Source organism: Canis lupus, chromosome 17 (genome assembly GCF_003254725.2).
Source record: "Canis lupus dingo isolate Sandy chromosome 17, ASM325472v2, whole genome shotgun sequence".
NCBI classification, from domain to species: Eukaryota; Metazoa; Chordata; class Mammalia; order Carnivora; family Canidae; genus Canis; species Canis lupus.
Window position 1 is genome coordinate 4,093,282 of NC_064259.1, and position 23,431 is coordinate 4,116,712.

General features: G+C 40.2%; 2 long non-coding RNA genes across 2 annotated transcripts in view; one reads left to right on the plus strand and one right to left on the minus strand.

Annotated features, from left to right (window-relative positions):
* The window catches only part of LOC112664892 (uncharacterized), a 72,975-nt gene that overhangs the window by 27,176 nt on the left and 22,368 nt on the right, over positions 1–23,431 (plus strand). The window lies entirely within an intron of this gene.
* LOC112664893 (uncharacterized) lies at positions 11,120–22,467 on the minus strand. The gene is made up of 4 exons (XR_003140087.3): positions 22,310–22,467; positions 16,099–16,240; positions 14,689–14,758; positions 11,120–11,202 (listed from the first exon to the last, which is right to left on the minus strand). It is a non-coding gene; the product is annotated as an uncharacterized LOC112664893 (long non-coding RNA).

Genomic DNA, 23,431 nt, shown 5'->3' on the forward strand with positions numbered 1-23,431 from the left:
GGCCCTCACCTCTCACCCCACCTTCCAGGTGGCACATTCAGAGGGCGAGAGAGATGCAGAGTTTTGCATTTGCTGGTCTCCTGCAATCCAGCGCAGCCCGGAACCTTTTCACAGTTTGGTCTGTCTGTAGATTTTGCCAAAGACACATAGCTATTAATCCCATGTTCCCAACAGCGGCCGGCAAAACTATCTGGACAAAAATATATGTTTCAGGCAGCCCGGGTGGCTCAGCAGTTTAGGGCTGCCTTCGGCCCATGGTGTGATTCTGGGGACCTGGGATCAAGTCCTGTATTGGGTTCCCTGCATGGAGCCTGCTTCTCCCCCTGCCTGTGTCTCTGCCTCTCTCTCTCTCTCTCTCTCTCTCTCTCTCTCTCTCTCTGTGTGTGTGTCCCTCATGAATAAGTGAATAAAATCTTAAAAAAAAAAAAAGATGTTTCCTGCTTTCACCTCTGTTAACATGATTGTTAGCAAATCCCTATGTACAGGATGCTTTGTATTTTTCTTGCTTCTACCTGTGTAGCCTTCTAGATCATAACCCCTCCTCTCCTAGGCTCTCCCCCCAGATGCTCTCCCCCTTCCTCCTTCCATCCCATCCCTTTGCTAGGCAAGGACAGCCTGGTACCCCAGCCCCCAGCTATGCCCTCCCACATTGAGAGGGGTGTGCAGCGCTACAGAGCCCAGAGGGTCTTCCACAAGGGCAGCACTTAACCTCTGTGTGCCACACCCAGCATCAATCAACACTTCCTGCCCTTCCTTGGTGGAGCCAACTTTAATTTGGTGCCCACAGATCTGTCCAATTCACGTGCATTCCGCCCTCCCCAGCTGTCTCATTTCCCATCAGAATCTTCCCATCAGACATCCTCACCAACGCACTCAGGTAAGCAACGTTTGACTTCTTATGTTGGGGACTCGTCCTCCCAAATTTGGGAGTCCTTCAGGTGTCCTGGCCACACAGCTTCAACCAGAGATTTCCTACCATGAGACCATTCCGCCTCCTCATGTATATCTCTGCTCTTCTCATCATTTGGAAATAAGCAGTAAATAATTCTTCTGAACCCTCCTTTCCCAAGCACGAAGGTTAATGTCAGCCTCAAGTCTATGTGATGATCATCCTCTTGCTTGAAGTTCTTTCTGTCTTAGCCTCCCCCAAAGGACTCCTGCTCATGTCTTCTCTTACCTCCCACCCATCTTTCTTCTTCCTCTTCCTTCACTTATCACTGAAATGTGGGGAGTCCCACAACTGTTTCTCAAGCTTCTCTCAGACATCACAAAGGAATCCAGACATACTTTCATTGGGGTGAAAATATAATCTGATAATGTTAAGGCAATTTTTCCCCAATCCATTGCTTGCATCTTTGTTTTCCCAATAATATTGTATTAAGTGCCATTTTAAGTTTGATGAGATCTAATTTATTTTTTTCCCATGGGCCCTGTTTTGGTGTTGCCTGTAAGAACTTTGCTCAACTCAATGTCTTGAAGATTCTATCCTGTTTTTTTGCAGAAGTGGGGTCATTTTAGCTCTTTCGTATAGTCATGTGATTAAGTTAATTTTTGTGATTAATATAAAGGTCGAAGTTCATCTTTTTCCTTGTGAGGATCCAATTGTCCTAGTACCATTGGTTGAGCAGACTATCTTTTTCAAAATGAATTGCCTTGGCACCTTTGTCAAAAATCAATTGGTCATCAATATATGGTTTTATTTGAGGACTCTCAATTCTCTTCTATTAGTGTCTAAAAATTCTGTTCTATTGATTTATATGTCTGCCCTTACTCTAGTACCATGCTATCTTAAGGACTGTAGCTCAATAATAAGCTTGACATTATGACATGAAAGTACTCTAATTTTGTTCTTTTTCAAAATTGTTGAGACTATCCCAGGAACTATGTATTTTTTTTTCAAGCAGGAACTGTATATATTATATATGTTTCAATACAAATAATATGTTATATATACACTAAATATATTATAATATAAATAATACATTACATATATACAGTGGATATATATATATATATATATATATATATATATCCCTAGAGAATTTAAATAAAAAACCTCTATACTTCATTTTAGAGGTGTTAGAGAATAGAATTAAGGAATATTTACTCAAAATCCCCACATTTTATTCAAGAAATAATAAAAAAACAAAGGCCTGCCCTATCCAATGTACCTGAAGCCTCAAGTCAATAGACATCACTCCCTCCCTTAACCTTGAGCTTCCAACACATTCATGGGCTCAGGAAGACTGTCCTCCCTCCTCCCAGACTCTGGAGGGAAAGAGACTCTTAGAGGAGGTCTGCTTGACCAAAAGAGAAAAATAAATAAGCATCATTAAACTAATATGTGCATTAGAGATTATTTAATGGCCTTGTGGTCAGGGAGCCATGAGTATACAAAACTGAGCACCCAATAAATTCATGTCAGTGATGTAATTGGAAGGAGTACACCAACTTCTGAAGTCATTCTTCTCTTCAGAACTGGGGCCTAAATATTTTTTGATCTAGGAAACTCCTAGGTCCATGGAGATGATCTTTTCCAGTGTGTGTGGCCAGATTATAGTGTGTAGCTCCTTAGGCATGCACTTTTTCCCTATCCAATAAAGCCCTGTCACCCTAAATTTTCTGTTCTCCAGATAACTAGAGAATCAACTCTTGATAGCAGCAGAAGTCCTGCATCAAGGATGTCTATGTCTTTCCAGTAAGAAAAGTAAAAAAAAAAAAAACAAAAAACAAAAAACAAAAAACAAAAAAACAATTTATTCCTGAAGGCTGCTAGAGCAAAGGTAATGACTAGTATGGTATGGCAAAAGGAACACTAGGATTTCTTTGTCTGTGGAGATTGATTGTTCTAGGAGCTGATTTTAGGAAGTGCTCATTGGCTAGAGATCCCACAGCACAGCCAGAAAGAGGAAGTTCATTCACCTAACCAAAGGAGCATATGGGTAGGAAAAGGAAGTGGACACACATTTCATTGCTAGCTACGTGAAGGTTACCACCATCGGTAGACGTCCTTTCTGCTTCCAATCCATGTTTGGTCCATTCTACCTGAGAGGCATAGCTCTGTGAAGTATTAGTCTGTTAACCTCTGCACCCCTGAATTTCACAGCACATGTCCTAACACTCTGCTGCTAGTGTTGTTATGGACTATGTTATGGACCGTGTCCTCCCAAGATTCACAGGTTGAAGCCTTAACCCCTAGACTGGATTTATTTGGAGACGGAACCTCTAAGAAAGTAATTAAGGCTAAATTGATATCATAAGGGCTAGTGTCCTTATAAGAAGAGGAAAATACCAGAGGTTTCTTTCTCTATCCACACAAGTACAAAGAAGAGGTCATGTGAGCACATAGAAAGATGGCAGCTGTCTACAAGCTAAGACAAGAAGCCTCAGAATAAAACCTATCCTGCCAGGAACCCCAGCCTTCAGAACTATAAGAAATTAATGTTTGTTGTTTAAACCCCCTAGTCTATAGTATTTTGTTATGGTAGCCCTAGCAGAGCAATGTGAATGTTGAGTTGAAAAAATGGAATTGTCCGAATTCTGATGTCTGTACTTTTTCCAAACCTGAAAATGTCCTTCACTATCAATACCCAAATGCAAGAATATATTATATGCAATGAGCAAATAATTAATATTGATCTTGTATACAATTTTAATCATTTTGTAGTATTTTGTCATTGGTGTGAATTTGGCTCTCACAGTTATGTTTTGTTTTTTGTTTGTTTTTTAGTATCTTTTGTCATGAAGCAGTGTTAGCACTTATCTAGCCTGGAATTTCTTTTTGAATGATAAAATGAAGTATTTGCAACTGTCCTATTAAAAAGAATAAGAGACCAGAATCAGGTAAACAAGATTGAAAGCACAAGTTTTAAATGGGTGTTTACATAGACTTTAAACAAGTATACATGCAAGAGATGTAAAAAAAGGAAGAAAAAATATTTCAAAATTTCAAGTTTGAGCAACTGACAGGATGATAGCACCAGTGGCAGAGAGCTGTAGCTATGCAGTGTGATATGCATCTGTCAATGGGCAGGGGAAGGTTGGGAAGGAAAGGTATGTGCAATGAAGTTGCCAGTAAATGGGTGGAGATGTGACATTGACGCACACCCCAAATTATTAAGGATAGAGTTGGACTTTGCCATTAGTAGATCTTAAAATTAGCTGTTGTTAAAAAAGAAAAAAAAAAGTCTAAGGAAATGAAGAATCAGCCCTGGAGGATTCTGATATCTGACCTCTAGCAAGAATGGGAACACAATACAAAGGAGTAAATCATCCACCAAAACTAAAAACAGTTGCTTAAGGGAAGGGGTGGAGGACCATGAGCCAATGATAGTAAGAACTAAGAAAAGCTCTTTGACTTGGCAGTTCATTCATCATTAGTGCCCTGGAGTATGCAGACATGGCCAATGTGGGCATCTCCAAACAACTCTACACAAAATGCAATGTTGTCCTCTTGAGTCACCAGTGAGGTCATCCCGATGATGGTGGTGGAAGTCATTGCAAAGAATTTATTATGAAACCATGTGTAATTTATGTGTGGGCTATGGTCTCAAGACATTTGGTAACTTTTTTTGTTTTTTATAAAAAATGGTGAGTAGTTGGAAGCAAGAAGAGGGGAAAGATGTCTCACAGGATAGAAAGTATAAAATGCTTTTAAGCTGTGTGCAGAGAAATGAAGAGTCAGATATTTAAAACTTAAGAAGAGCAAAAAAATATGTAGAAATCTTACCACAAGTTCTAATTTAAGGTGTAAAGAAATTTACATCTATATGTATTTAGAGCCTATTTTTCAACATTACAATTTTCCTCTGAAAGGTCTTTCTCTTTTAGGGAGGATTTCAGGATCCCTCAGTTCTAATATTTTAATATTTTAAATTCTTGCTGTGATACAAGAACTTTGAAAAATCTCTACAAAACATCACAGAGAGAAACTATACTGGCAAAGAATTACTCTTGAACTCAAATGTTGCGGCTATTTAGGGATCCAGTCTATAATTGATAATCAGCTCAAAAATTAAACCACTTAGAAGTACAACACAGCTCACATTTTCCAAATAATCAGAAATTCTGTGAAGTAAAAATATGTGAATGCAGAACTAGGACCTTTGTGAGCTTCAAATGAATCTAGTCTGAACAGAACCTGGCCAACATGTATGCACTTTAACAAGGACTACTTTATTAGATGTTCTGAGTCTTCTTAATTTGATCATGCCTTTATGTCAATGACTATAAGACACTAGTGTATTGTGTCTTTGATCACAGCGTCAGGGTCTCAAAGATCTACGTGGCCTTTACTTTTAGAAAAGGCTGAAAGCTCTTCCCGGGAAAAGGTATCCCTGTAAACCAGCTGCCTTTCAAGTCAAAACAGAAGGGATTGTTTTCAGGCTGCACAGATAACAAGCCTCCATTTTTCCCTTTCTTATGGCCGTCCTGCCCGATAGCACTTAAGTGGTATAAAGAGTTTCTCCCGGGCTATATTACCTTGAAATGAATAAAACTCAATGCATTATTGTAAACATGGAGATGTTCTGATTTTGGTAGCATGAGGGCTCAGTGCAGAAGAATAAGAAAGAAATAATGGTAAAATGAGAGGGCTGGCCATAATGAATGAAGAGTCTAGCAAATTATTGTGTGAGAGAGGGACACTTTAGTGAGACAAAAGAAGAATTGTATTGGCTGAGTCACTTCAGATCTCGAGAGTAAATCATTACAATCAGGCCTCTGTCAGTGGATAATGTACCCAGCCTGCCTCAGGTCCAGGCAAGCCAGGAAACACCGTGTCTGTAAAACCCGTTTACTGTGGGTTTATACACCCCTAAGGCTAATTAGCTCAGTCCACTTGGTTATCCCCTACAAGGTGGCTATTTGGCCACTCCTCCTACTGGTAGTCTCCACCTCTTGCCCTTCACTACCTCTTGCTATTGTAGGTCTGACATGCCCACCCACCATTATGTTCCAGGGAGACTCTAAAAAGCAAGACATTCATGTTTCTCAAAGCTACCTCATTCTTGGCTTCATCCTGTGCAGACCTGGTTTGCTTTATCTTCCTGGTAGCACTCTTGACTCAGTTCACTATCTTCAACCCCGAATTAGCCACTCATCTTGACTTTTTTGCTTGTTTTCTTTTTTTTTCCTTCCAGCTTTAGTGACATAGTACTGACAGACAATACTGTATAAGTTTAAGGTGTACCCCATAACCTGACATACATATTGCAAAGTGATGATAGCATTAGCTTACTTAACATCCATCATCTTACATAGTTCCAAAAAAAGTGTTGGTTGTTTTTTGCTTATGATGAGGATTTTTAGGATCTACTCTCCTAGCAACTTTCAAGTACACCATGCAAAGATGTGAACAATAGCATCCATGTGGTACCTTAAATCCCCATGCTTGCTAACCTTATAATTGGCAATCTTGCACCTTTTGACACCTTCACCCAAACCCACTGCCTCTGGCAATCACCAATCTATTCTCTGTTTCTTTGAGTTCTGTTGTTTTTGATTCCACATTTAAGTGAGGTCTTGAGTATCTGTCTGACTTATTTCACTGTCATGGCGCTTTTCTTGCATTCTGAGCTTTAGTGGGCTTCTAACTTCCAGCTTTGTTTCTCCCTCTGGCTGGGAGGTGTAAGCAGCCAAAATGAATTTCCTCACAGTTTTGGAGGCTGGAAGTCTAAGATCAAGGTGTCAGCAGCTTTGATTTCTCCTGAGGCCTTTCTCCTGGCCTTGCAGACAGCTGCCTCTGTGTCTTCAAATGGTCTTTTTTGTGTGTGTATGTGCCCCTGGTGTCTCTCCCTCTTTTCATAAAAACACCAGTCATATTGGATCAAGACCCATCCTAATAGCCTTCTGACTTACTTATCATTTTCAAGACCCCTTCTCCAAATACATTCACATTCTGTGGTTCTGGGAGTAAGGGCTTCAGTGTATGATTTGCATGGATACAATTCAGCCCATAACAGCGCCCAAGGTAAAATTCGAATTTTATCTGCATCTAACACCCACATGTTCTACCCATGATGCTTGGCTCCAGTGGCTAGAGACAGGTTTCTTCCTTTAGAGTTTAAGACAAGCAGATCTAGGGATGTCTGGGTGGCTCAGTGGTTGAGCATCTGCCTTTGGCTCAGGTCGTGATCCTGGGGTCCTGGGATCTAGTCCCACGTCAAGTTCCTTGCAGGGAGCATGCTTCTCCCTCTGCCTGTGTCTCTGCCTCTTTCTGTGTGTCTCTCATGAATAAATAAATAAAATCTAAAAAGAAAAAGAGAAAAGACAAGCAAGTCTATAGATTATCCTCTCTATTCCCTAAAACCTTCCCAATTAGTAGAGGAGGGAAACAAGCTGACATGTTATTCTAATGCAAAAGAAAATAAAATCATAATTAAATAGGAGTACTCAGAATATAGTGCAGCATATAGATCAAAATCCTGCATCTGAAGTCAGAATACTTGAGTTCTGCAATTCATGACAGTGAGTAAAGTGAGAATCAGATCAATTTATTCAAAAACTATGCACTGAGAGCCTCTCATGTGCTATGTGTTGTTCTAGGCTCCTGGGACACATTATATCATTTTGAGTGATCATTCAGAGCACTGTTTGGGGAAAAAACGAGGCAATTTATACAAATGGTCCATGTTCCTATCATCCTTGTACACAATCTTTGTGGATAATCACAATTAGCTGATTTTTTTTTTCTGAAGTTAGCTGTTTATGGGTTAAGACAGGGTGTTTAGAGTATTTATTGTTAATTTTAAATCCTTTCAAAGCAAAAATAAGATATCCGCAATTATACAATTAGAGCAGGTGAGACTAACCAAAGCATTTGTAGGAAAGTTTTCTGGCCAACCAGCTTTTAAACGTGTATAAAGACTGACTTAATATTGGTTCCAACTATGAAGAATTTGAACAAAAGGAAACAGAGATCTTTGAGATAAGTAATCTGGTATGGCCAAGAAAATCCCGATCTGGTTCTCCATTCAGATCTGTGGCTCTCTCTCTCTCTCTCCCCGTGAAAACTCCAGCTCTTGGGACAGTCCTGGGGCCTTTGAGCACCAAGAACATTGTCAAAACGTTCTATAAAATGGGAGGCTTCATTTGATCAACACAGTAGCACAGTACACAAGTGAGTGGCAGTCCAGAGGCCTCTCTATGTGTTGGATGTTTATCAGTTTTGAAACAGATGCTAGGATTAAGATGTTTCACTAGGTCACTCTTTGGGGATCACTGTAGCCACCTTTTGTATGATTATAAGGGTATGAGACACCAAGCAGGTTTCCAGAATTTCAAATAAGAACATAGAGCCCAGGAGCTCTGCACAGCATTCAATTCAGCCATCTAATAAAACACTCTTCATAGTTGTCATGACAACATCCTCATTTTTCCCATGTGAAGTGTGCTTCTTTCTTCTAGATGGAAGTGTTTACTTGATATCTACTGGGAGGCTGTAATTTTTTTATTGGAAGATATCGTTAGAAAAGCACGGAATCGGAATTCACCGAGCTTTCTTTGAGATGACAGTATATGAACCACGCTCAGACAGCACACTGCATCTTATGGAGGTCCTCGCATTGTGTCCTGTCACCTCTCATCTGAAGGCTTTGCTTATTCTCTTAAGAGTATTTTAAAAGGCCTAATTCAAAGCCCCAAGGATTAGTTAGCCTTGTTTTCAGTACTTTCAGGACCAGGTAATTCAGTTCTGGTTAATTAGTCTTCTACAGCTTTTTTTTTTTTTTTTTTTTTTTTAAGATTTTTATTTATCCATTCATGAGAGACACACAGAGAGAGGCAGAGACACAGGCAGAGGGAGAAGCAGGCTCCATGCAGAACCCAATAAAGGACTCAATCTGGGGACCCCGGGATCATGCCCTGAGCTAAAGGCAGATGCTCAACCACTGAGTCACCCAGGTGTTCCAGGCTTCTACAGTTTTATGAAGAATGAGTCTTTGTGATTGATGCTGGCAAAGGGATCCCTAATTTATTTATCTGGAAATAAGCACCTGTTCTTACTCTTTACACTTCCATCAAGGACTAGATTCCTGCCCTGACAGAAAGATGGTTTGTGCTGGTAAATGTAGCTGGTGCTTGACACCGTGCACACCACCATGGGGCTCTCAGGTGTTGCCTGTTGGTCTATCCACCCTCCTTTAACTTGCTCACCCAGGAAACTTGCTCACCTAGGAAAACTTGCTCACCCAGGAAAAACTCAGTGTATTCAAAAGCAAATGCTAATCATGGAGGATCTTGCCCTGATTCCTTTTTAATTGTTGCACGTATAGTTAAATAAAAATAGTAAAATGTTATAAGAACAAACATCATAAAAAGAAAAGAGAAAAAATAACAAAGGAAAATTTCCATGTAGCAAATAAAGGTCTCAGGCCTTATAACTCAAATAACTAAATGAAATATCCACCTTCACAAAGTCAGCATGGAAACCAAAGATACAGCATTACAAATGATATTTGCCCTAGGACTTTTGTATAAAATAATAAGACTTTTATGTATAGTTATTCTTCATTCAAATCTTCTGAGGTTTATTTTAAAGGCTGAATTTTATAAATGCTTTCTCCTGCCTCTCTTGAGATCTTTTATCTTTTACTCCACTAATCTACTAATATATTGACAGAACTTTCTGGTACTAAAATGTTTTATTTGAGGGCTAAACTGTATTGGATAATTTATGTTCTTATGCACAATTTATTTAGCTAGATAATATTTTATCATACATATTTTTTTTGCTTCCAGGTATATTTAGACTAAGTTTAAATGTTCATACTTGACCTTATTTTGAGCTAGTTTGAAAAATAGCTTGTTGTGTATTTATGTTCAACGTTTCTGCATCTCTGGAGAGTTTTGGTAGAAAATACATTACCTACATGAATGCATTTTTCTCTGTTTCCTTTTCCTTTACAAATATGTTAATTTTATTAAGGTATCATTGCATGTCATAATATGAATACTTTTTAAGTGAAGTTTAGTGAATTTGAAAATCTATCCCTTCTTGTGACCACCACAAAAATCAAGATACATTCCCTCACCCCAAAAATTTCCTTCATGCACCCTTGTGATGAAACTCTCTTCCTCCCCCCAGTCCTGGGCCACCACTAATCTTTCCATCACTATGAATTAGTCCCTTTCTTATAGAATTTCATTTCAATGAGATAGTATGGTGTGCACTTTTTATGTCTTGCCTCTTTTTTTAGCATAATGATTTTGGAATACATCCATGTGACTTTTATCATGCTCATTGCTAAATAACATTCCATTGCATGGACGTATCACATTTTGTTTATCGGTTTACATATTAATGGACACTAGGAATTTTCTAGTTTTTTGGCTGTTGTGAATAAGTCAGATATCAACATTCTTTGTGTGGTGTGGGGGCGAAGGTACCATTTCTCATAGGTAATAACCTTGGAAAGGTTTTATGCTCTAAGTGTTTGTTTCACTCTAAGAAACTGATGTGTTGTTTCTGTGATTCTTCTAGAGCATCCTTTGAATAGGTTTAGGGCATTATTGCTCTCTCCTGCACATATTTTAACTTTTTATGTTTGTATTTTTGTTGTTTTATTTTACTCTTTCTCTTTCTCCATGCCCTTGGGAAAAATTGTAGCTAGTATTACAACTTGCTGATTTGTTCTTTGACTCTTTAATAAACTCATCTATAGACACCTTTGTTTAACTACTATATTTTCTATACGTACTGTATTCTTCCTACTTTATAACTACTTGTTCTTGCTTCAAATATAAGATATTCTCCTTAAGAACATTTACTGTGAATTCCTAATCTCCCTGCTTTCATAATTATGCTATCTTTGGAATAGGGCATTCAGTGAATTATCCTTAAAATGCCTCATTATTTGTCTTCGAAGTTTATATTCACCTGAGATTTTTATTTTTTTTTATTTATTTTTTTTGTTTTTTTTTTTCACCTGAGATTTTTAGTTATTTGGCTGAGCACCTATGACAGGGAAAAAGAGAAATGCTAGCGTGTGTCCTTCCTCGTCTAGGTCAGGAGAAGTGTAGGCAAACACCTGTGCGAAAAAGCCTATGGAATGAGCACCTGCTCCTGAGACTTCACTACTGTGTTCTAGAGTCATTTATCTTACCTGTAATCAAGTCTTACCTGCAGGCTTGATGCTCTTGGTGCTGAGGAGCAAATGCTCGGAGGCTGCAGGTTACAAACAAAATTTCTTTTTTTTTTTAAGTCTTGAAAGAATAATAAGATTGTCAGTGGCATCTCCAAATAACATCGTAAGGGAAAGGGACCCACCCACAAAGTGTTCTCTCACCTACTTCCCCACTGTGACCTGCTAGCCAATTATTCTCCCCTAATACCTCCCAGCCCTCGACACACACACACACACACACCTTCACACTCACTCACACTTACACCAGAACCAGAGGCTTTTTTCTGACTTCTATTTAGTTTGTTGTACCTTAACTGACTGGCACTCATCTTTCCTTTGGAATTTCCAGAACTGAATGAAGGAGGTGATGGGGAGGCACTGAGATTTGACCTTGAAATGCACAAGCAAACTGCTTTAATACCTTCTTCACTGTTGGACTCATGTTTATCACAGATGTGACATTATGCTAGGACAAGTTTCAAATCTCTTCAGTTTTCTGGAACAATTTTTTTACCTTCCTCCTTTTCTTTTTTCCTAACTTGTCCATGAAATTACCTATTTTTTTTTAATTCAAAACCTGGTTTCAAGAGCTGCCCCTGTCACCACATAGCTGTGTTACCTGAGTGTGAAATAATGGCCTCATATATATTCCATAAGTCCAGAATCCCTCCTTTACAATACGAGATTGATAATGTCAACCTCATTGTTTTGGTAAAATAATGCACTGGGCAAAATGTTGTGGTATGCTATTCAGACCTCCAAGATGAAGGTACGTATTTCCTCAGGCGCTGGAAGAACTGGCTCATTGCTAACAGGTAACCACCAATTCAGGAATCGCTGGGTCCCTGGGGTACAAACCTCTGGTGTTTTGCCTTGATTCAGGACGACTCCCTGGGCCACACCAGCTCCTGAGCTCCCTACATTATTAGCTGAGGTCTCTGTGGCACTGCATTGTAGCTCAATAGTGCTTTCTGTCCAGTATGCTCCCCTAATTCCCTGAATGATGCTGTTTCTGAATGCACTTCCCCAAAATCTCTTGCACAGAAATCTCTCCTCCCAAGTTCATTTTCTGGAGAACCAAACATAAGTAAGAAGTCTATACATATCAAAGTGCCATCTTCTATAAAGACAGTGCCACCTCCTGCATACCAACTGGCAAGCATCAGAAACTAGACATAGGAGAATCTATGGGAATATTTCCATGAAAGAATGGCCACTGAGAGTTTACGAATCCAGGCAGAGTTCACTAGGGATGTGAATCATGAGTCACAACTTTGAAAAAAGGTGAAAATCTAGATGAAGAGCGGAAAAAACAAACCCATGTTGCATCTACTTTTGAAGCTATAGTTCTAGCTACTTTTTTTTTCTAGCTTCTTGTTTCAATTACTTTGAGTATCTGACTCCTTTAAGCAAGATTGTGATCATTGGATTCATGACTTTAAGTTTGAACACCCCCTTTAGTTGAGAGCCAGCAAGGCTTGGACAGGGTCCTGTGAATATGACCTTTTTGTCAAAGCCTCAGATCTCAGCTAAATCTTGGCTACCATAAGTTTTTATTTTAATTATCCAACAAGCTGAACAGTATCTATCACAGCCCCACCAGAGCTCCCTTAAGCTGCTGCGTTGGTACCAAATCTGTAGGAGGTGGTGTCAAGTAGAAAGACTAACAAACAGTCTGAGCATCTGGGACTAATGAGCGATCAGCAAACACTTGGCTTAAACATGACCAATCTGTTTTTGAATACTGCAAGTGTTGACTGTATCAATAAAGAGAGGCCATGATGGGAAACATTTGCTATTATTCAACAACATGCTTGAGTACTTAGGTCAGAAGGAAGGGGACCACGAAAAGGAGGGCAACAGTGGAGTGTAAAAGGGGGCAGGATTAATGAAGGATGGCAATGTGGGAGGACAGGTGTGCGAGAGCTCAGACACGTTCATTCTTTCCTTCCATCATCTCTCTGTTCTTCCATTCTTATTTTCTTTCAACATTCAAAGAACATTGACAAGGCACATATGCTCTCCCTCAAGGAGTTTAGAGTATAGTAACATGATTAATTCTATATAATTTAGTTTATTTTACATAGTTGCTTTAAATAAGCATTCAAATCCTTTAATAGGTGATATTCAGACATAGTTGTATGGTGCTAACGAGGCAAGAGACTAAAAGAATCATAACAATGACTTCAGAACAAATACCATTTAGGAGCGCCTGGGTGGCTCAGTCCATGAAGCATCTGCCTTCAGCTCAGGTCATGATACCAGGGTCCTGGGATTGAGCCCCAAGCAAGGATCCCTGCTCAGCGGGATGTCTGCTTCTCCCTCTCCTCCCTGCTTATGCTCCCTGTCTCGCTATTTCTCTCTCTCTTTCAAATAAATAAGTAAATAAATAAATATAATCTTAAAAAATATTATTTATGTTTATTCAAAATACACACTCTTATTATGAAAGAGCACATAAAAACAAAGTGACAGGCAAGAACCACATTTGAGTGGTTAAAAAAAAGTGGGAGGGATGAGAATAGATCATGAGTATCAGAAAGGATAAAAATAGAATTTTAAAAAAGGACTTTTGCACAAATCGATAACAATAGAGAACCATGAACTGAAGAGTATTATGAGCTCAACCTCTAGACCTGAAGAATACACACACACACACACACACACACACAGGAGGATTCTGCAGAGTTAAACCCAGATCCTCCCTCCTCCATGAAGCCAAATGCTATTGTTCTGTGTTGTCAATCCATTTCCAGGGAGGAAATTCTGTCAGAGGGATCAAGAAAAAAACAGATAATAAGGAAACAATAAAGCCACTGGGATAGGGGAAGGAGCTTCTCCAAAGAACACAGATATTATAAGACAACTAGAAAATATCCCTTAGCTCTCTTGCTTTTTCCTTGACCAGTCATTTATACTATTTTTTTCCTTCATTTGTGTTGATGCAACTTGTGGCCACCTCCAACCAAGGTCTCCCAACAAGGAAGGGTCCGAATTCAGATCACAGAGTGGTGAGCCCAGGAAGGTATCTCAAGCCAGATCCTGCTCTAGGGTGACTCTTCCGCCATTCCACTCAGGAAACTGTGCTAGCTAGTAGGGCTGGAGAAGACCCTCATCGTAGAGTTACTCATCTTTTCTGTTGTTGGGTTGGAGTTTCTTTGAGTTTTGTTGTGGTATAATTCATATGACATAAAATGCATCCATTTAAAGTGTGCAGTTTAGTGGCTTTGAGTATATTCACAGAGTCATGCAACTAGCACCACAATATAATTCTAGGATATGACCATCACTCAGAAATAAGCCCCTTTGCATGATCAGGTGTTCTTTCCACCTCTTCCTACTCTTTCTACCTACCCCAGGCAACCGCTAATACATTGTCTGCATCTGTATAGGTTTTCCTGGTACCTTCCATATATGCAAAATAATGCGAGATATGGCCTTTGTGATTGACTTCTTCCATTTGGCATGATGTTTTCAAGATTCTTTATTATCGTATCTGCTTAATGAGTAGCCCAATGACAGGACCAGCAGGTCAAGCACAGACTGTGTTTCTGTAATTGCTTACCTACTTTGTCTTTGTAACTTTGCTCTCCTTTTCCAATGATTTTGGTTATTTATGCCTCTACCCAGCCACTCTGAAAGAAGGAGAATACTTATGCTTACCAGCAACCCCAGAATCAAGCAACTTACCCTGGCTCGTATAATCCCTTTGAGTCTGTTAATAGCATGGCACATAACCACTTGGTAGAGGGGAGAAAGAAGAGGGAATTTAAAATCTGTTTTAAGTCATGGTTCATATATTGGAGATGTTTCCCTAGTCTCTCCATTCATGAGAAAACCAATGCTTCTATTTCCTCTGTTCCTTAGGCTAGGTTATATACAAAACACAGGGTTATTTTGTCCATCATGAAAGGGAATCTCTCGGTTTAATTTTCCTCCAAATGTGTTTTTTTTAAGACATGCTATAAATAAAGCCAATAGAAGAATCAAGTGTGTGAGGAGATGGAGTTCTAGTTATGTTCAAATGCTGAAATCATTTGCTACATACCTTTGACTTCACCCTTTATCTGCCAAACACACTCTTTTATCATAAATGCACACATTGAAACTAACCAAAAATCATGTGTTTCATTTTTACTCTGAATTCAAGTGACTGTGACCAATATGTTGTCCCAGGGCCTAAACATTGTCCTGTATTAAGCCTGGCACGTAGTAGATTTTCAACAAGTGTGGAATGAAAGATGAGGGGAAGGAGGAGAAGCGAGGGCAGGGGAGTAGATGAAAATAAAGCCTCAAACCAGTCAGCAACCTGAGACTGGAAGAACTCTTAAATTGGCTTACATATGAACATACACAGGTCTCATCTCAATGTTTTAGTTGTATTTATCTGGATGCTCTTAAGTGAGATATTTTCTCTTTCTTCCTGAGAAGTGTGAGGCAAATTAAACACTGAATATAAAGCAATTTGGTAAAGTGAATGCATGCAAACTACAAAACATGCATTTTTATGGAGTTGATTCATCCATGGCCTCTAGCTTTTCCTTGGCTACAAAGGCACTCAGAGATGTCTACACTTCCTAAAGGGTCCCTAGGTGCTAACTTCAAGTTCCCTTGCCTGCTCACCATTCCACTATGATATTCAGCTAACTCCAAGAGATCTCATAATTAGCATCTTTACGTGGATGGAATTTGTTTCAATACTGAATTGTAAGCACCACAGGTTTAGAGTTTGTGTTCTCAAATCTCTAGGGCTGCTAGTCTAATTGATTTTGCATGGAAGGTACTGAAAGCTTATTTTTAACAGCTAATATATACTCACCATCAACATTGTGCCCATTTTAATAATAACCTGAAGGGTTAACTAGAACGATTAGAAGCAAAACTGTTAATTTCATTTTAAGATCATCTGACAGCATTCATATCAGTATGAGAGTTATTATTAAGCTATTATCTTAAATAATAAATATACCCGGACCTCTAATAAATGTGGTGGAACCCTCAACTCCAGTGTTGATGAGAAGTGGACATTAATCTCAGCTCTCATGTCACGTACTACCTCCATAACTTTGAAGTGACATCAATGCTTAACCATTTAGTTCCCAGATATGTTAAGAGACCTAAGAAGAAGAAAGAAAATGTTTTAAAGATAAACTAAATGATACTATTTCTAGGCATAATGGGTTTGAAAATTTAATCTTATTTTTATCATCATCAGTCTACAATTAGGAAAACTGTTTTGATCTGACAATTGGCTCAAATACTTTAAAAAAAATCAATGAATACTGTTAAGAGAAAAAGAGGCTGAAAAGTATATATAATGTGCTCCCATTTACTAAAAAGTAAACAAAAAAAAGTGAATGATAACCTTTTTTCGCAAAGCTTAAAATAAGAATAGCTGAAAAAATACTGTGTAGAGTCACGTATGATAAAAGTATTAAAAAGGAAAACAAGGTATATAAATATAAAATCTGAAACAATGATTACCTTTGGTGGGAACACAAAAGTGTGAGCTCCAGGAGGGATAGAAAGAGCGTTGGTAGGATTTTTCATAAAGGAATGCACAAGCACACATATTTTGGAAGGTATATAAGTAATTGCTGACAGTGATTGCCTCAGAGGGAAGAAGTTTGGAGGGTAGAGTAGAAAATTTAAGGTTTGGTGTATATTCTCAGTATTGTTCAAATACTCACATTTAAATATATGTGTTTTCAAACATTAAACAAAGAATATTAACCCATCAATCAAGGGAACTAAGAATCAGCCAATAATTATATTGAGCCAGGAATATAAATTTGTGCTAGTGGCCATGAGATCATAGGCATGGCAATGATACAACAAAACAAGATAGAATATCTAAAAATTGTTGAGAATTTATTCTGCCTCAGACATTATTCTAAACACATACTACGGATTAATTTTAAAAATCACCAAAACCTTTTTAGGTAAACAGTCCTTTTTTTCTCATTTTACAAATAAAGAAACTGATATGGACACAATCATATAATTTGCCCAGGACCATGCAACTGGGAAATGAAAACACTGAGATGCTGAACTTGCCTGACAGTAACCATTATGCCAACACTCCCTTTAGACAAGGAACTGAGTTTCTGGAAAGTCATTTTTGTTGTTCAGATGCTCTGATAATGCTGTTGATTTTTCCACTTGAAGAAATGGCAAGGACCATTCCTCTCCACATTGTGTTCATGGGCCCCTCCCCAGTAGTGGAGAATCCAATCATTAAAAACAAAACAAAGGTAGAGAAAATCACCACAACATTGGCAAGCGTTGTCAGTCAACTCTGTAAACTTCCAGTGGAGAGCGAGCTCTACATCCTGCAAGGAATTTGTCAATGAAATGCTGTGGTTTGGCTGAATAAGAAAAAAGAAAAAATGCCTGTGGGTAGGGGGTGATTTCCACCAGTTTGGGGAAAAGAATATGAACAAAAGTGTGGTGTGAATACAATGAATACATCACCATAGTAATTCATCAGCACAATCTTTGCCCTCCTAGAGTGTGTTTGGTGGGGAGGTAAAAAAGCATCACTGAATTTGACAAACTCCAGAAAATATCAACGATGTCTTTCAAAGATGTAACATTCTGGAGGCTTTACTATTACTCTATTACTGTCAGCTTTGCTTTAGCTTATTTACTTTTTTAGCTTCATTCTGCTAAGAATTTCCAGGAGAGAAATGAGAAGCCAGGAGAGGGAAAAGAGGTAAAGGAAGGAAAGATGTTGAGTTGAATGGTGACGGTTGGCCATGGTCCATGGCATTGCCGACTTCTCGCCAACTCAGCCCCTCTGCCAGCTGGTAGCATAATTTGTGGGGAGGGCTAGAAGGTAACCCATGTGTCAGAGCACTTCCCAGACCAGATGGAAGGAGGGCAAAAGAAAAGAAAAGAGTCATGCATGGCTGGTGTCACAGTCCCTGTTCCATTTGGCGTGGAGCAGACATGGATGGATGGGAGGCGGACAAGGGTGGAGGGCCCCACACACATCTTAGCGACTCCCCGTTTCCCCGACTGGCCATCTGGGCAACCATCATGAAAAATCTGCCCTCTGTTCTCTAAGAACTGAGATATGAGGGGTGATTATTTCTCTGTTAGCACCTCTTCGCATTGCTCATACTCTAATTTCTATAGCAGCCACATACAGAAGAGACTATTAACATGTGTACTTCCTCAATTCTTAAGAAAGTCATATTTGAATAATTGACTGCAATGTTACTTTTTGTCACATAAACAGTTTTGAAAAGTATATACTGTTTAATCACTACCCCTTGACTGCTTCCCTGAAGCTGATTTAGTCTATTGAATTCTAAATACATATGCAAGAACTAATTTAAAGAAATGGGTCCTTGACACAATGGAGCTTTGACGGATTTTCAAGTCTCCAGGGCTGATCTGCATATTGAAACATCTATGACAAACATTCCTGAGCATTCTTAACTGGCAATTCTCAATCCCTGTAGAAAGTGGCTTGGGTGGGGGTCACAGGGATTGCCTGAAGAGGAGTCTGAACTGGTAATTACCTCCCAACAAATGTACGCACTGGGGACGGCCGCGCCTCCTTGTGCACGGAATCGTGATAATACTCCACAAAATAGGCAATTCTGAAGAGCCCTGTTGTGGAGCTGTTCATGGAAATCCCTTCTTGGCTTCGTCACACACAAGCTCCCTCCTCGCCTCCTGCCCCACGTGAGTCCTCGTCCCAGGGACAGCGGTGTGGCCCTGATGCTTCACTCCACCTGTTCCCTGGAACAAAGTCCCAGAAGATACAAGGAAGAGCGAGGTGGCTGGAACCGCCACGCACCCAGGGCCACCGTGTGGGTCTCAGGCTTCTGTTCTCCTCTTAGCCTGTATCTATTTTGTCTCTGGGGGGCAAAAATGCTGGCAATCAGAGATCAAGATTATTGAATTCAGGGTAAAATAACTGGGGCACTTCAACCTAAAAGAATTGAGTAATTTTCTACTGTTGGGACAAATGATCGCATAGAGGTGGCACAGACAAAAAACAAAACAAAACAAAAAAAAAAAAACCAAAAAACTGCAAATACACGCCCCACGGTGGCCTGTCCTCTGTCCCTGTGATCAAGGGCAGCTGCTCAGTTCTACGAAGGCTGTGATCACCGGTGTTGTCCTGTGTTGCTGTCACTGGACCTGGGTCCCTGCTAAGGAAAGGATGTGGCACTTGAAGACATGAAGCAGATTTCTAGTTGCTAAAAGCACCGATAAATTTAAGGAGAGAGGTTTTGTGACTCAGAAAATGCCTTAATAGACGTCAGATTCACGATTTAGTCCGTTGCAACTTTGGGATAAAACAGGAGCCTCGGCCCGGTGTCCTGGGGCCACCTCGATGGTCTGCATCTGGACACCTGGCCTGCAACAAGCCAAGGGTGAGTGGTGGCGGTGTTCTTGACAGATCTGCATTCAGATGGGCTGTCTCTGTGTCACCATCTGCCTCCTCTCTCCTTCTCCATCCCTATCTCCTCCCTCTTCTCCCCTTCTGAGTCCCTATCTCCTCCCTCCTCTCCCCTTCTCTGTCCCTACCTCCTCCCTCCTCTCCCCTTCTCAGTCCCTACCTCCTCCCTCCTCTCCCCTTCTGCGTCCCTACCTCCTTCCTCCCAGCCTGGGCGCCTCTACCCTGCTGCCTGGCCCTCCCTCCCCGGGCCACCCTGGCACCTCCGTCCCACCCTGTCCCTGCACTTGTGCTGCCGCCCCGCAGGCTCCTTCCTCCTCCTTCCTCCCCTCCCCCTAGTTCCTTAGTAATCGTGCTGCTTGGCGAATGTCTGCCATTCCTTTCCTGGAGGCCCTGACCTTCAAATGATTGGGGCACTTTTCCTCCCGATTCATCTGGATTCCCTCTGATCTATTCAAGATGCTCAGAAATCCCCAGCCTCTTTGTAGTTGCTGCTTAGGAAAGTCTGTGGGAAGGGGAGCTGAAATAAGGCCCTGGCCCTCGCAGAAGAAAGGCTGTGTGTGTGATGTCTCAAACCCTAATAACCCCGGCTTCCTTTTCTCCTGACGCCTCCCTTCTCCCAGCACCCTCGTCTTCTGTTTTCTGACACTTTGGAGGGTTTCTTTCTTTCTTTCTTTCTTTCTTTCTTTCTTTCTTTCTTTCTTTCTTTCTTTTTTTTAACTGTAACACATGTTCTAAATAATCTTGATGAAGGCTGGACTGGGAAGCAGGGAACTTCTCTGCCCGTGTCTTCACTAGGTGGGGTAGTGTCTTAAAAATAATGTGCCGTCTCTGAAAAGGAAAATCACAATGATTTTGGAGAGCAAAAGATGCTCCGGATGCCAACTTTTTTGTTCATTAAATGCCTGGGCCCAGCCTGGAGCAGCTGAGTGGCTCTTGGTTTTTGGAGAATATGGAACTTCCTCACCCCTGTGAGCCTATTCATCTGTGTCTAAATTTCTCTTTAATATGTGGTGAAATTTGAATTTTTTTGATGGTGCTACTTATAGCGGTATTGGTACAGCATCTGCTCTTGTAGGAGACAGCTAAGAATGTGTTTCACAGTACTGGCTACCCTGCCCCATTCCGCTCAGGGCTGCCTTCCAGCATGTTTCTGGGTGCAATTACAGGATTTTTGTCAACAAAACTCTATGTATTTAGATATCCTGTTACCTTCTTCTTTTTATTATTAAGATTTTATTTATTTATTTGACAGAGAGAGAGAGCACAAGCAGGGGGAGCACCAAAGGGAGAGGGAGAAGCAGACTCCCAGCTGAGCAAGGAGCACGATGTGGGGCTTGATCCCAGGACCCTGAGATCATGACCTGAGCTGAAGGCAGACACTTCACTGATTAAGCCCCCCAGGAGCCCCCTAGTTACTTTCTCAAGCACTTGGTCCACTCACGTGGCCAGAGAGCCACCAGAGACCACCTCTTCAGCTCTGCCAAAAGGGGTCATGAGAAAGGAATAGGTGCTCTTAATTTTTAAAAAGCTGCTATATCTTAGAGTTTGAAGATATTCGCACCCATATATGAATGCATGTGGTACCTCCACACATATAACTAATATGCAATAAATACAGACACATTTTCATCCTTTGGTTTAATTCAGAAGAAATCATCACTTCTCAAAACAACTGAAGCCAACTCTTGGTTATCTTAGTTTTTGTAAGTTAACATTTGAAGGAAATGTTTTTGCCTGGAATTCTGAGAATTTGTTGATTTCTCAGTTGGTAAAGATGTTAGTGAACACACTTATTTAATATTAGTAATAGGCACACTATCAAAGGACACATAAGCATGAAGGTTATAGAATGCTAGATCTTGAAGAAATATTGAGAGCAAAAAAATTATTTCAAAGTCAATATTTTAATGTAATATCCATATAATAATAATATGATGAGTAAGTATCCAATTATAACAAGATATAATAAATTTCTTGGTATTTTAATGTACTTTTTTGCAGCTTACATATACATTTTAAAACATCGCTATATAAACATGTATGACATGTTTACTCCAATTCACAAAAAAAACCCTTGATTCAAAAATGCATTTTAAAAGCCCATTGCAGGGGTGCCTGGGTGGCTCAGTCAGTGAAGCATCTGCCTTTGACTCAGATCATGAACCCAAGGTCCTAGGATAGAGCCCTACACCAGGCTCCCTGCTCAGGGAGGAGTCTGCTTCTCCCTTTCTCTTGTTCTCTCTCTCTTTCTCTCTCTCTCTCTCTCATAAATAAATAAATAAATAAATAAATAAATAAATAAATCCCATTGCAGGGGTACCTGGGTGGCTCAGTCAGTTAAGTGTGGAACTCTTGATTCTGGCTCAGGTTGTGATCTCAGGGACCCTGGGATCAGGGACCTGGGATCTCAGGGTCATTGGGCTCCATGCTGAGTGTGGAGTCTGCTTCTCCCTCTCCCTCTGTGCCCCACCCCCTGTGCACACACACGAATGAACTCTCTATAAATAAATAAATAAAATCCATTGCAATAACTCCAGATTCCACACTGTACTAGGACTTTGCCCACCGAGGAGTAAACACTCCCATACAAAAGCCAACTTTGCTCCTGTTTACTCAGAGGAATAGAGGAGGGACCCTAAGCCGCCCCCAGCCGGGTCCCAGCAGAGGTACAGGTCTCAGGAGAGGGCTCCACATCAAGCAGATGCAGGAGTTGCCCTGTTTTAAAACCTTCTGGGTTTAAGCCTCAGGCCTTCGAAGAAGTCAGTACCTTTCACAATTCACAATTTCACAGGCATGAGGACAGATCAGTTACAAGAACTGACATGGGAAAGCCCAAAGCATGGTATCCTTCAGGTATTTAAGGCTGATTTGTTGTTTCTTCTCATTCAGCTGCAAGGTCCAGTCAGTAGCCATTTTATCCTAAGGAGGTTGCTTAGGAACATAAAGGACAATTGTACTCCTGCCAAGTTACCAGGGGAACTGAGCCAGACAACATAACCAAAGGTCAGCCTGGAATCCTATCAGTGAAGATCCCACGGGGCTGAGGAAGGAGCTAAGCCCAAGCTTCCTGCAGTGGGGTCGCCCTGCCAGCTAGTGACAGACAGGGACTGGCTCTGCAACTCTGGACTCCTTATTCTGAACTTCCGTTAATGCATAACATTCATATGAAATATTATATCAAGAGTTACTACCCAAACAGCACCCACACCAAAGCACAGCTACCTGAGTGTGACTACATTTTTCAAGTTTATTGATGAGCACATCTGCAGAGATAGAATCCAAGGCTTTGCTCTCTTTGAGCTAGATTACATTTCTCACTTCCCTCTGATTTATCAGAGTTGTCACCTGGTTGTATAAAATTAGATCTGAATTTATTAAATCTCTTACTTATATTAAGACATTCTGAATTTTAACAGGAATTTGCCAGCCTATGCCACGCTTGGTGTGCACATTCCAAAGTGGTTTTCAGCCCATTAAGAAATGAAGATTTATTTAGCTGTTACTATGAGCAAAACATGATCCTAGGCAGTTTGTAAAGGAAGGTAGATATTATATTAAAAATCCATGTCTACACAGAGCTTTCGAGTTTCAGTTTAGGTGATAAATTAAAACATATGGGGGGATTGACTGAATAAAAGAGAATATATACTGAGAACTAACAACAAACCTTCTATGATAAGATACTATACCTACAGCAAGGATCAACTACAGGAGAGCACCAATGACAAGTACTATAAGAATCCCTAAGAGATAGAGATTTTGATCAACATGCAACAGAGAGCCCTTCGGGGGGGAGGGGGCATGAGAATTGAGGTAAAGTTTAAATAACGCATACGAGTCCATCTCAGAACCATATAGATTTTCTCTAGGCAGTAGGAAGATGTGGTTT